Source organism: Pinus tabuliformis, chromosome 5_1 (assembly GCF_031772625.1).
Source record: "Pinus tabuliformis cultivar Carrire ecotype Pingquan chromosome 5_1, CPIR1, whole genome shotgun sequence".
NCBI lineage: Eukaryota > Viridiplantae > Streptophyta > Pinopsida > Pinales > Pinaceae > Pinus > Pinus tabuliformis.
Window position 1 is genome coordinate 983,573,223 of NC_142305.1, and position 15,706 is coordinate 983,588,928.

At 38.0% G+C, this 15,706-nt stretch overlaps 1 protein-coding gene across 3 annotated transcripts in view; it reads right to left on the bottom strand.

Moving 5' to 3' along the window:
- Window positions 1-14,832, bottom strand: part of LOC149168025 (uncharacterized) — a 140,410-nt gene extending 125,578 nt beyond the window's left edge. For all 3 annotated transcript variants that reach the window (XM_089433298.1, XM_089433300.1, XM_089433299.1), the window contains exon 1: window positions 14,486-14,832. The gene's annotated coding sequence lies outside the window, so the exon portion shown is untranslated. The remainder of the gene's footprint in view (window positions 1-14,485) is intronic.
- Window positions 14,833-15,706: the final 874 nt, after the last annotated feature.

Below are 15,706 nucleotides of genomic sequence, written 5' to 3' on the forward strand. Positions count from 1 at the left end.
CAACTCACGTTACTATGTCTGGTCCATCAATAACATTTGTCTAAGAAATCCCGCCCCTCTCCTTATAATGGGCGACAGTGTGCAAGTTGTCCTACAAGCCTTGCCTATGTACTCCTGTAGAGGATTGTTGCCTAAAAATGCTGCAACTTTGTTGGTTGTCGTTGCATCTGTTTGCAACTCATCAATGGGTAGACCCAAAGATGGATGCACCACCATCTCCCTCATTTGACAGGGATCTCCATGCTTCTCTAGTCTACCAACCTCCTACAAAACTATCCTGTCAGACTCCAACACCCCCTAACGACAAGTGCCTGCAAGTACTACAACCCTGCTGGTTGTCTGTGCATTTGCCTGCTCTTCATCAATGCCTGGTGCAAAAGATGGCTGCTCATCCTCCTCTATCATGGGCTCAACATGAACCTCCAACTAGCTCTCCACAAAACGCTCATCATGCATACTATGCATATCATCCACCTTAGCTGACTCATGCTCCACCATATGTTGTTCATGTTGAACCGTCACTGGTGACTCATCACTCTGAATGTCTCCCACAAGGTCCACTGATTGTTCATTATACACACCAGAATATAAATTTGGCCTGCTGACAACAACTCCACATGCGTACTCATGCTCCCCAGGGGCATCCTCGTATTATGACCCCATGGACTCATCCAAAGAAGAATCCTCATCTTGAAAGTCAGAAGGAATCTCCTCCTACTCTACCTCTGCCATCTCCTCCGCATCACTCAAGCATGAGTGGTCAGGTCCCCAAGGTTCCTTGCAGATGAAGCAAAGACCCTTCCTCCTCAACTCATTCTTGCTACATGGTTGGTCACCACAAGTCCACTACAACTCCTTCTGGGTCAGTCATTTCCTAAACAGCCCAATGTTTTGCTCAACCAACCTTTCGACTAGTTCATAAGCAACAAGTGAAACCAACTGTTTCTCCCTCCAAATGGCCAACAATCTAGACTATAACTCCCTACAAATGGCATCATGTCCTCCCATATATGGAGACAAAATGGATTGCATGTGTGTTTTAAAACTTTGACTCTTACTCCGAACCAACCGAGGGTCGACTCCGACTCCAAACTCAGTACCGACTCTACCTAGTTGATTTCAATGACTCAGTCTTTGTAAAAAACATATTAAATATTTATTTTTTATGAAAAAACATAATTTTAAAGATTTTCATTCATGTTTCCAAACTCAAAGCATTAGAATATAGAGAGAAGACAACATATGATCAAAGCATGCTCATGAATATATCTATTATACCAAAATGGCACAAGTGCATTGTCCAATACATGTAATATATAGAGATCAAAACAAAAACACATAACAAAGGAAGATCTAAATGGCCTCTACAACAAAACATCACTAGACACTAGCCACTACTACTAGAGAAGCCAACATCATCTAGCTCAGACTCTAAATCAAAGTCAGTCGGGGAAACCCATGGTTCCTCCTCATCAAGATCTCCAACTGCAACTATAGAAGTAGTAACACTAGCAGACGCACACGCAGCAGTTGCACGTTGTATAGGTGCAGTTATTCTCATGATCAACGTTGCACGAAGCGGGGACGTTTTTTGGAAGCATGGACGCAGAAGCGTCATTTCCCAAAAATCTAGGAAGCGAAGCATCTCAGAAGCGTCTACTATATATATATATATATATATTGCATTTATATTCAAAAAAAACAACCCAAATACCAAATTAGTTGTAGAAGACATGAAAACATGCATATTTTTACATAATCAAGATAGATATGGCATCCATGATTCCATTGTACATCAATGATTACTTATTCGAGCATCAACCATCTAGATTCTAGCAATTACAAACATACATCAAATTTTTAAGCATATTATAAAGCATAAAACATTTAGAAGATAAATCATAAAATCATCAAACATCCAAGTAATTTATCTAGCAAGTGAGCAATTGTCAACATTAGCCATGTCCAAAATTCAAATAATAATATTTACAAATAGGCCACTTGGCCACCACCAAGACTCAAGTACACACTGAACTACGAAGAGTAAGACAAAAAAGTTCAAATTCACAATAGGCCTACAAGTCTAATCTATGACAAAAGTAGTAAATTGTGAATATATCTACTAATCTCTCCTCCTTCCAACACGAACAGTACGTGGCGGTGGGCCTCCACGGGGTGGCAATGAAGAAGATGGTGCATGTGGAAGTTGTGGTACTAAAACTGATGAAGATGAAGCCCCTATTGTTGGTGTGGAAGCATGGAACCTGAGAACCAAGGTATCAAATGAGGATGGCATCTCAACTCGATCATCATCATCCTCGATAAGAGCATCCTCTAATTGCTCTAATCGCAACACTCGATCCTCTGGATTTATGTCCCAAACCTTAAGGTCTTTATTAGTCTTTGCATCCTCACAGTAATGGGACAACAATCACAAGTTGTAGTGAACATAAACCAAGCTCTCTGTCAATTTAAACTCAACATGTTCCTTTTAACACTGTGGTTGAAAGAATAAGAGCTCCAACACCTCTCTGCAAAAGAGGTGTTGACCACTTGTGACAGCACCTGCAATGCCAAATTCTGTAGAAGTGGACTAGCACCTCCATGCACTTTCCACCACTCAAGAGAAGAAAAAGTCTCTTGATCTCTAATTGCATGCATGCTCCCAAATGGACCAGTGCTAAGCATATAGTTGCTCAACTGTTTTTGTACCATGGCAGACTCTTCCTCATCAGGGACTAATTTATCAAATGCTCTCATATAAGCCTCTAGAACCTTTGGATCTAGGTGTGGTTTTCTCCTGCTCCTCCCCCCCCCAAGTGTTGGTGTTGAAAGCCATGGTGGATGATATTATTTAGGTATCAGAACATATGCTAAGGCATGCAATGGAAGGTTTAGCATATCCCATCGGTTTTCTACCTCTACACAAATATAATTGTAGAAGGTGACATCTCTAAGCTCAACAATGTCTTTAATCTGCCCCAACATGCTATCCATTTGCTCATACACCTCCCCAATTATTGGTTGATCTGAATTTGCAAACTCGATCATGTAATAAATTGGTTTGGTGAATTGCAAAACATATTTCATCTGTGACCAAAATAACATGTCAAGAATAGTATCCTTGGCTACATTAGCCCCATCTCTATCATTATTAATTTCCTCCCATGATTCAGAGGTCATCATATTAGTTAAAGCCTATATCACCTTCACTAGTCGCCTAAAGGTGAGGTAATAACTTGCAAATATTGTTTTTGCAAGTTTAAGCAACTGCGACTTTGAGTAAGTGCCATAAAAGTAGTTTACTCTTGTATGCCCTGTGATAATTTTAATGAGTTGCCTCCCTCTCTTGTAAAGCTCATTAATCCATCCACATTCTTTATGCTTCACAATATCATGCATCAAAAGGTTCAATGTGTGCACCAAGCAACCAGAGCAAAAGATGTGTGGATGAGTACACTCAATAACTTTTCTTACTGCCTTACAATTTGTTGCATTATTGGTGATCACTTGAACCACATTATTAGGACCAACATCTCTGATTGATTGCAATAGGAGATCTGCAATATTTTTGGAAGTTGCACTGATGGAGGAGGAGTCATGACATGTAATAAATACTGCACCACTAAAAAAAACACCAAGAACATTTATCAAATGTTGGTTTCTAATATTTGTCCACCCATCTAATACAATGGATACTCCACAATCCACCCACTCATTTCCAAAACGTGTCAAAGCTCTTTGAACCTTCGCTTTTTCTCTTTCTAATAACATTGTTCTAGCTTTCTCATAGTTGGGGCTTTTGTATCCTTTTGGGGCTTCATTGATGGCCTTAACCATATCATGCCAATAGGGAGACCAAAGCACATTGAATGGTACATCCCAAGCACAAAGAAATCAGACTATCTTTCCATCCACATCATCCCTCCTAGCAACATTAAGGAAATACCCTATTGTTCTACCTCCAGAGCTTGCAGAAGTACCATGAGGAGATGGGCTACCAAATCTAGAGATTGCACTTAATTCAAACTGAGTTTTTTGTTTCCTGTTTTTTCGTTGTGCAACCTCCTCTATTTGGATGTACCTTCTCTTCAGTTGATATCCACATGACACCCTTTTACTAAATTTTTAACATTACAATGAAATGACTCAGGATGTTTGAGAGTGGTTTCGCCCTCATTGGATTTCATATGGAGAAAGTAAAATTTTAGATCTCACTCAAAATCCAGCAAACTTATCTGTTTTTCAAAATTTCAGGATTAGGGGGATTGCAATGTTTCCATTGGATTTTATCATGTACTACGGTATGGAACTTGTATTTAATCAAGAGAACCAAGCCCTCTATGCAGGGGAGACTCCCAATAATGAAGAGCATATAGGGTACACGGGTATGAACCTTGTATTTAATCAAGAGCACTAAGGTCGTTCGACTATGTAGGAGGAGACTCCCAATCAAGCACGAGACAAGAAATTAGAAATTTCTCGTGGCTGATTTTGGATATTTCTATTTTATTATGTGATCATTCATGAGTAAATGTGATGTAAATTTAGAGACTTATAGTTTGTGCATTGACAATTGACAATTTTATCATAATGTAATAAATTAGAATGTATCATATATGCTTTATGATTGCACATATTTCTTAAATGTCCTAATATATATATATATATTCGCGTTTCCCCATTTCCAAAATTTGGGGAGGTTGCGTTTCGTATCGGTTCCCGTTTCAGAAACTCGTACCCGTTTCCCCGTTTCGTGCAACCTAGCATAGAAGCCAAAAGAACACTATCTTGGAATATGAATATAGGTGGTGGACAACCTACAATTAAATGAGCAAGAAGAATGAATGGGAAAGAGAAGGAGAGGGAGGAGAAAAATACAAAAAACAATGACAGAAAAATGAGGAGTTTGGCGTTTACACTTCCTCTTTAGCTCTTGTAGATGGAAACTCTTCTTTACTCATCCAAGCTCCTCTTCCTTCTCCTAGCTCCTCCTTCTTCACTCCTCCAAGCTCTCTGCAAGTCTCTCCTCTCTTTCTCCTCTCTTTCTCCTCTCTTTCTCCTCTCTTCTCCAAGCTCTCCAAAAATACAAGAGTGAACAAATGAGAGGAGAAAGAGGTTTTTAATCCCTTCATTCCCTTCCCTAGCCCAGCTTAGACCCAACCCCAACCACAAGTTAACAAGAATAAAAGCAATTTAGTGGGGTCGCACGGCAGAACCGGCTGGCGGCCCATGGAACCGGTCACGATCTGCTCGGAGTCGGTCCCAATCCGCGGTGGATCCACCAGGTGATTCGCCCCCTTGAAACGCGTCCCAAAAATTCTAAAACACGGATCTGGTCGGACGGTTCCCACAGGTTAGGAACCGTCTTTTCCGGCCCGATACGCATTTCGAAATTTCCGGGACGCGTTTCGGGGGAGCGGATCACCCGCAGACCCATACGAGTCACGGTTTCGAGTTTTGATCTTGGGGCGTGTTTCGTACAACACTGCTCATGATGTCACTAAAACAAAACGCAACTAGAAGTCTGACCCCTTCACGAGGTTCCTCCAAGAACTTCTGTTGTTTGAGAGCAAGCATAGTTGGTTTTAGAGCCCAAATCAATTTCTTCCCTTCTAACTGATTCACTTCGAAAATGAGTGCATCCAGTTCATCTAGTTTGAAAAGGACTTTCCCTGTGACCCTCATGTGTTTTAAATTTGTCCCGAATGCAAAGATTTTGTATCCTATTTCCAGCCCCTTCTACATATCCTTGAGTTGCTCTTGTTGAAGAAGGGCATGAACCCCTCTTATTCAATCTTTTCAATTTATTCAGGAGTTTTGTGAAATTCTCCATAGCTTAATGATGACAAGTACATCAAGGAGTACATAATAGTGATTAGTTGACTCAATACATAGACCTCTCACATCAAGGCATACTCATCCCCCATAAGTCACACTCAACAATTACATAGAGGTCTAAATATAATATGAACCAAAGTTGCACTGAAATGGATACAGGAACAGATACGGATACGACAAATTTTCAAAAATTCTGGATACAATACAACAAGGACAACATATATATATATATATATATAGGAAACAAGATACATAAGAATTTTATATTGCCATTCATCTTTTAGTATCTAGATTCTGTATCTAAAAATACATAATCATCATCATGAATTCAACCTAAACAAATCATAATCATAAATTCAGCATAAACATTGTCATCATCATTAGTGATTATTATAGCATTCAACATATTATCATCATCATTAGTAATGTAATCATAGATGCTACAGCCTTTGTGCTTTCAGGTCCAACTCCTTCAAAGAATGTGTCATGCATGGAAGATGTTATCTATCTTCCTTGCATGGCAATTAAAAGGCCCATCGGATCATTAGGATATTCCATCAGGACCTATTTGAACATTTCAATCTTCTCAACGTCGACTTAGTCTCTTGACTATATACAGGCAAAAGATTGGCTAGAGAAGATTTGTTATATTGGAGGGATTTATGAAATCAAGAGCAAAATCAATGACAATTAACAAAACCTTAACCAAACTAAAAATTAATTGCTCAAATAAATCTCTTTACAAAGACATTCATCAAACCCTTATGTTTGCATTTTTGAACATCTATCATTTTCTTAGTAAGAATCCTTGATAAATATATGGAATGATGTTGTTTCTAAAGATTTAGAAGAGACATTATGAGACTCTGTTTATAGTGAGTTTATTTGCAAATCTAATTTCTTCATTTTTATTATTTATTTATGGCCATACAAATTTTCACGTCTTTTAACATTTTAAGGGTGGATTCCGATCACAATTTTTGTGGATTTGTTTCCAGATTTCCAAAAATGGATCCAAAAAAAACTAAAACCCTTGGAAACATATCCAATTCCAAATACGAAGTTTTTGATCTTTTGAAATGGCACAAAAACGTTTTTATGGTGTTTCAGACAAGGATCGTATCCGTTTCCGTTTCGCAAACAGGGATACGTGTTTCCAACAAATTCTTCAGGCGCTTCCGGTAACTTAGATATGAACACCTCATGTAAACTCAACACTCTCTCACTAACTCAGCAAATATTAAATTTTAACAAACAGTTAGCAAGCACCACTTTTTTCAAACACTTTGAGATAAAGTGGAAACACTTGCAACATAAACAGGTATAAGAGGCAAATGCTTGAGAGAATTATAATGCTCAAATGAATTTGATACCACACTATATGCATGCAAAACCCAAGTGAAATGAAGTAGACCCAATTGTTGGAAATGACCCAAACAGGTAGCACGCACTACCCACAAAACACTGTCGTTGCTACTGAACAAGAACTGAAGTTTCTACCCTTAAAACTACTCAGAAAATTCTGAAATTTTAACGTGGAGCTCCTCACACCAAAACCATAAAAACCTAGAAAAATCTTGGGCAAATTTTAGCTGCTCCCAAAAAGCCCCAATTTAGTGTGAGTTTCTCAATCCCAACAAAATTTAAAATTTTCTTTGATGCATTTTGTCAAACAGCTTATGAGCAGACATTTCTTCGAACACTTTGAGAGCCCGAGCTCCAATAAATTCAACTATTGCAAAATAATTTGACCCAACAAGAGAAATTTGGCACTGCAAGATAAACTCAACCTAATAAAATAATTTTGGGCCATCAAGAGAAATTGGGCACAACAAAATAATTTTGGCCCAGCATAATAATCTCAGTCCAGAAAGATAAATCTGGCCCAACAAAATAATTTTGGCTCAGCAAAATAATTTCAACCCGACAATATGAATTCGGCTTCACAAAATAAATTTGGCCCAATAAAATAGACAAATCTAGCTCTGGCAATATGTGTCACTTTCGCACTTGCGAATCACTAGAAATTCACCTGCAATAAATCTGGTCTAGTAATAATTTAAATTTTTTTGACACACCTGCAACAATTCTCCTCTGGCAAATAGATTAAAAATTTAATCCACAAACACAGCTAATTTCTCCAACAAAATATATTTTACTGCAACAAAATCACAACTCCGACAAATAGAAGAATTTAATCTTGCTTCCTCTAGAAATAATTTTCTTTTGGCAACTTCAATATAAACCCTCGAACAATTTGCAATTAATACCACTGTAATATCCCAATTAAAAATTTTTAGAAAACTTGCTTCAAAATTTATGTCGTTAATTTCAAAAACAATTTATACAAATCGAACCACAAAATGTATGGCAAAAACTAGAAATATATTCTGCCACTGAAGAATAAACCAGAAAAATATGCAAAAGAACTCAACCTTATTTTATTAATAAAAGAGCACGTATTAAATTGGTAATGGTTGAGAGAATGGCCACCCAAAAGAAATCAGCTCCAATATTGTACTAGGCCTCCAAAACTGAACTATCCAATTAGTATGTTGCAACCTGTGAATCATGAGTGTATTCACCAAGGAAGAGAGCTAGGTTCTTGCCTATTCTCACTGAATCACTCGAGGGTTTTCGTCCTAGGGCTACTATGCCTCCAAAACTGAACTATCCAATTAATATGCTGCAACTTGTGAATCCTGAGTGTATTCACCAAGGAAGAGAGCTAGGTTCTTGCCTACTCTCACTGAATCACCCGAGGGTTTTCGTCCTAGGCTACTATAGCAAAGCACTGAATTCTCCGATCTATACCAAAGATAAAGCTCCAAACCAAGATGTCTCCAAATGACCTCCTCCTTCTCTTTTATAGATTTGATAGATAGATCTCCAAGCCTCTAGAAGCATCTTATTTTATTACTTTATTATTAATCTAGAAGCTCCTCCATTGACTTTTCTTAAGTGACTTTTTTATTTTATTTTATTTCACTAAAGTCACTTTTAGGCTTTTTCCTCCATTTAATTATTTTTCCTTAATTAAATGACTAATTAAAGTCATTTTTAATTAAGGAAAATGGCAAATCGTCCACTATACTCTCTCTGACCATTGGAAGTCACTTCTCAGCATCCCATCCTACAGGACATCTCGTTTCGGTTCCAACAAGCTATTACACTGAAGTGTTCCATCAAATAATCTTCCCAAAACGCTGCCTCGGTCATAATTATTTAAGTTAGGCCCCATAACAATGCTAATTTTTTAAAGTTGTTGAAATGCAACAAAACGCAAGGCAAATTGTGTGAATGATGGAATATGCCAAGCGAATGCCATCGAATCCCATAAAAACTCCTCAAAACTCCCCCGAGACACCTGATGATGTAATCCTACTCCTACAGTCTGGCCATCACATACCTAAGAAACCCATCCCGGTTGTACTATAGAGGAAAATAAAAATGGGGACATGACACATTCACCTTAAGAGGCCAACACTAAAGGCTCCAAGGTCAAATTTGCTCTCGAGAATCGGCAAAACATTCTCTAAATGGTGTTGGGTAAGTGTCAAGTCATTCTTCAAGGGACCTCTGCAGCATGAGCAATGAACCACCTAAAACATACCCAAAAGATCAAGTGACATCAACATCATCAAGGACAAAACCATTAAAGTGTCATAGTGGATGATATTCAATTTTAGGGGCACAAAAATAGCTCACAGAAACCTTGCCTTCCATGTTTTTCTAGCTTGGAATTTGTAGGCAATTACCACACTTGTGTTAGGCATGATTATGCCTTCAGCGCTATTCGTTGCTTCCAACCCCCAAGGGAAAGGACAATTCACAATTCAAAGGTACACCCATCAATCCATATGTGCATGTGATGATGGTGATGGAGTGTGCAATGCTTCAAAGAAAATGGCCATAGCCATGATACCAGTTGAAGGATGTCCAACATCTCTAGATGTTGTAATGAGAAAAGGAGAAAAGGTAGCAATCGTGGAGGCATGAATTACCCCTTTCCTCAGCTTGCTTTTTCTACCCCTTTGGTGTGCCTTTTACTTCAATGATTTTTCTTTCTTTCTTGCATAGATTACAAGACCCAGCGTGCTTTATGCTTTTTTCGATACCCCTTAAAGATGTAGCAGTTTCTCACTCATCGACATTCAGACATTCAAGAGTTTCGTCATGATAAAGCATGATACGATGAGGAACTACATGATATCTAATAAGGGAGGTAGAGCACATCCAACTTGGCCTATGATCAAAATTAGTATGCCCCAAAACATTAAATGGTTAATGCACCTTCCGATTACAAGAATGGTTAATGTACCTTCCGATAGATGACCCAACTTCCTTCAAGAAGCATCCCAAATAGGGAAGGGCATTGACCAAGCATGGGTGGAGAGCTCTAATGTAAAGATATCTATGGGCCATCATATGGTTGTTGGTTCGCTCACTGACGGATGAGGAGAAAATTCTTCTCTTCTGGGTTACCCACTTTTGGTTAGTACAAGGTATTTCAGCCCATTATAATATAATTATGGATGAAGAACCTAATTGAGGTTAACAAAATAGGGTTTTGGATGTTGTATTAAAATGGTGAAGTTGGTATAATGAGAAGAGGAGTGACTCTAAACATTTGTTGGTTTTCCTAGTCAATGGTTTCCCAGATAAATTTCTAAGTATTATGTGTCAATGCTATTGTTTACTTTTCTACTTTATAGAGAATTTGCGTGTGCATTGCTTTACTGTAAAGGTTTAAAACATACAACAAGATTTGCAACTCTCAAAAGAAGAAATCCAAAGAGACATTCAATCAAGGTCTTACAAATCAAGATGAAACCACCTTCACAAGTGCATGACCATCATAAACCAACCAACGGCTCCTCCATACACCACGTACCTAATATCAAATGGTCCCAAACTCCAAAGGTAAATGCCATCCTCCAAGTGCCCAACACTCCTATGTAGGTACCTCTTCTAGCTAAACAATAAATTCCTCCATCATCTACACCCAATAAGTTAGTCAACAAGCCAACTAGGGTATCAACCTTCCTACGCAAGGGCACCACACCTTCCTAGGAGACATGGCGCTCTCCTAGCAAGGTGAAAACACTTTTGGCGTAACGCCAAAAGCTAAGACAAAGATCCTCGACAAGCTAGAAGCATTGGATATGGTGGGGAGAAGCATTGGAGAATGATAATCATCCTCAAACCAAGCATTCTCAAATCAAGTGTCCATCCTCCAATGTGTATATCACAAGGTCCCAACCTCCTAAGGCTAAGTGCCCTGCTCCAAGTGATTAGCACTCTTCCCAGAAAGATTATGCACCCAATCAAGCAACTAACTCTCCACATTGTGTGCACCCAATAGATTAGTCATCATGCCTAATAAGATAACAACCTCTTAAGGGTGCCATGCTAGCACTTTAACAAAGGTCAAGCATCCACCCAAACCGAGCCATCCATGCCTGAAAACCATTGCAAAGGGACTAGGGTTGGGTGAAAACACTTTTAGAGTAACCCCAAAAGCCAACAAAAAGCATGAAGCCTTTCAATATAGAAAAAAGAATTTAAGGTCAGCTACAGCAAGCAACAATTTAGAATTACCTGTACATTTCAAATGCCTCTCTAACCTCTAACAACTATAAAATAGAATAATGCCATTAAACACAAGCTATATGATAAATTTTTAAACAAGCACATCCAAGTAATTGGAATAATAAAATAAAGGTTAGCCTAATCATGAAATATTCTGTAGAATATAATACTTCATGGATGCTTTTTAAAATCATGCAATATTGTATTGAATATAATACTTCAGGGGCACTTTTTAAAATCTAACTACATTTGGGAGTCAAGGCCAAACTTTAATAAGCAAGACCTCAAACTCGATGTAAACTGGTTAATTAAAGTTCATGTGCATAGAAAGTCCTACCTCACTAAAACTTTATTGCCATCAGTAGCCAGAAACTTTGTGAGCCAGGCTTTATAAAGGAAATGTGGAATGTTCTGTTATAGTAAGCCTTACTATGTAGTAATAAAGAGCTATTTTGTGTGAAGCTGCCCCATCCTTCTATCTTTAATAAAATTTACGGCCTCGGCTAAAGAAAAAAGTCCATCACTAAAATGCTTTGACCTGAAAATCCATAGAAAATATGTAGCTGTTAATAATGAGAATGCATCTGCCTGAATTGTACGGTTGGTCTTCAACTGCTATCATCGATCAATGTTTCCTAGATACCGTCGACAAACAGTGCTACAGTGTCCAACACCAGACCTAGATAAAAGCAAGAGTGCAAACGTTCTAAACATAAGGCATAAATATCAAACAAGGATTTCTTTGCAATAGCAGTTTACGTGCAAAGATGTCTCTGCCTGAAATTTGATAAATTATAACCAATCAATGCTTCCCACGTACCATCGACAAGCAGTGGTAAACTATCCAACATAGAACCTAGGGAAAAGCAATAGCACCCACGTCAAACAAGGATTTCCCTGTAATAGAAATTTACGTGCAGAGATGTCTCTGCCTCAAATTTGATCGGTTATCAACTTATCATCAATCAATGCTTCCTAGGTACAATCGATAAACACTGCTAAACTGTCCAACACCGAACCCAGGGAAAAGCAAGAGTACCTGCAAGTTACAAACCATGTCCCGTGGTCTAACTATTAGACATTTTTTAATTTTTAGTTGATTTGGTTTGAGACTTAGCAAAGATTTTTTGAAATAGTAAATTTGAATTTTTTGAAATAGTAAATTTGAACTTTGTTATCTGCATAATTCGAATACCCACAGATTTTTGAAAACATTAAATTCATTTATGCATTAAAAAAAGAAGAAAGAAGCACAATCTCACATATGCAAAAACATCTTATCGTTAATCTGCTCCAAACCTAATGCATAAAAGTCAAACAACCATTTTTTCACAAAAGAAATCCACGTGCAAAACATACTCAAGGTCGCCGAAAAAGGACGAGAGGACACGGCTTTATAGTAGATTGCAAAGGGCAATACTTTTCACATTTCCATATGCCACTTTCTCACGTGAGCTGACTTCATGTATAATTATTAGAGGCATACAATAAAACGGCGTTGCCTAACGAGGCCACAATTTCGCCTCGCAGTGATTTTTCATTGGAATTCTTTTTATGAAGCAAATGGATTCAGTTAAACCATTGGGCAAAAATTTTGACCAGATTTTCTCAGAATCATGCATAAATTTCTATTATTTTCTGAGAAAAGCATAGTCTAAATAAACTACGCAGAATAAAACTTATTTGGCCTAACGCCCAAATGGACTTCAAGACAATTCCGTAGAGAAATGACACAGACTTCTACCAGAATAAGTTTAGATACGAGCGCTTACCCAACCCAATTTGTCAGTAATATGCCTCAATTCAACCTACCCCTCAAGCACGGCTTCACAGCCAAGCTAAACCGATCGTAAATTAGATCTTGCGATGAAGTCCCTCTCCAGTCAAACAAGGCATAGCTACAAGAAAAAGAAAAAATTAAATGATTCATCAATTGAACAAGAGATGTTCCCAGTAGCCCAAGTGGGTGAAACCGGTTGCTTCCATAAGGCTGAAAGGTTCGAAACTCCCTGGGGACATATACTGAGGCTACATACTCAATGGCATTTCCCCAAAATACACACGATATTAACGGAAGCGACTGTAGACCAACCCCAACTAAATCCCTCCGCTGAACACGAAGCCAAAGGAGCAAAGCCACTGGCGCTCCTTAGTTAATCACTGAGAAACCGATAAAGAAGAGAATTATTATTTATGGGCAGTGGTAGTCTGGAAAGAGACAAGAAAGAACGTCCTTCAAACCCCACAGTGGCAGTGAGCAATCAAGAACAGACCATTGAGCCAACCCACATATATTATTGACCTAAGGTAGCTATTTCTAAAAACCTTAGCCATAAACAGCCAAGAAATGCTTATGTACCCGTATCTTACCATTCCCTTACCATCCTTGCTCGCCTGAGCAGCTTACCCTTTCAGTACCGAAGCTAACCTACAAGCAAGCAACCTTACCTGCCTACCTAGAGGTAGAGGTAGCTTTGGTCGAGCGTGCTTACGTATATTACTTATTTGGTTGGTGTGGGATGCGGACAAGCGACTTCGTACCAATCTTCAGTAAGAAGAAAATCTACTTTTTTATGTTCCTCCATCCCTAAATTATTAACAGGAACGACTCCATGGTTATGTTCCCATCCCTAAATTATTAACCGAGACGATTCCATGGTTTAGATTGAGTGCTGTGAAATATATGCAGGAGGTTACAAGGTCAGGTTCTCATCTTCTTTGCCTTTGGCTTTTCTTGATGTCCCATGTGGAAAAACTGCAGCTATCAATTCCCTAGATGCCATTCTTAAAATGAGGGAAAAGTGCTCGGATGGCTATTCCATAGAATAAAATCCAATGAACTAAGGGACTGTGTCAAGTAGTTGAGTAGTCATGAGTATTGTGCAACCTGCTGCACATATAGATATTATTGAACCTCACTCAAGATCTCATTAAATTAAGTTGCTTAAATCGCAACATGTCAACTTACCCTATCATCTCAAAATAAAAGAAGTATCATCTCAAAATGAAAATAAATAAATAAATTATTAACAAAGTTGGGATTGCCGCATACCTGATATAATATGATACAGGAGCTTATTTCTTAGCATCTGCGTCTGCTTCTGCAGCACCAGACGAACAATGAAGGAAACAGTACGTAAACCAATATTAATCTCATCGATCAATCAATCTCGCAGCCCATCCCTAGGCCTCTGTAAGCATTACAATTCTTGCGGATAATCAGAAAGACCATAAGAACTTCGGCGCGGTGCAGCCGAAAAGAGCAGATACGTGCTGCCGTGCACAATGATCGTCATAAATTCCTTCTGACACACTAGCGGAATGACTCGAAGCCAAATATTATATAATCGTTCATCAAGTTCCGTTTCACCCTTCGCCTACTCAAACCCCAGAAATAATTCATCTCCTTAATTAAATTCGATCCCCATTCCATCTCCCTCCATCTTTAAAATCATCTCTTAAATTAAACTTCTTCCTTTTTTCCCTATATTTTTTATTTTTAACAAAATGGTTTTATTTTCAAAATTCATCTCTTAAATTAAACTTTATTTTTCTTTCTTTCCCTTTTCATGCATTTTTCATTTTTAACCTCATGGAAAATTATGTTAGTTATGAATTTATGAAACATGAAAAGGTATTTAAATTATGAATTTATTAAACATGGAAAATTATTTAGATTATAAATTTATTAAACATGAAATTTCTGGATTATAAATTTATTAAAAGTTATCAACTAATCACAAAAGCTTATCTTAATTATAAATTTATTAAATATAGAAAATTATATTAATATTATTAAACACAGAAATGTGTCTATTGGGAAATAAGGCTCCAATTTGGGAAGCTTGCACAGCGGTTTGTGCTTTGCAAGAATGAGCTGGAAACTGAATCCCATTTTTTAATTAATTGTCTTTTTATGCATTCTATCTAGAATTGGACTAAAACCTATCTGGGTGAGTTGGGGTTTCTACATAGGAAGTATAGTGGGACCAGATTATCCCAAAGCATTTTAGGATCCTTCCCCATGATTTGTTGGAATTTGGACTGCTCAAAACAGAGCAATTTTCAGAGATCAGCGTTTGTCCCTGAGTGTGTGATGGCCAAAAATTTTGTTGAATTTGAGCTCATTCTAGTGGAAAAAGATGTTTAGGTCCAGTAAGTCATTACTGAAGAAGTGATTGATCAATCTCATCCATGGTCATACTTTGATGGGGTTGCTTCTAAGAGTGGGCAGTCCTCTATTTGAATGAAAACCATTATTTTAAGCTTCAAA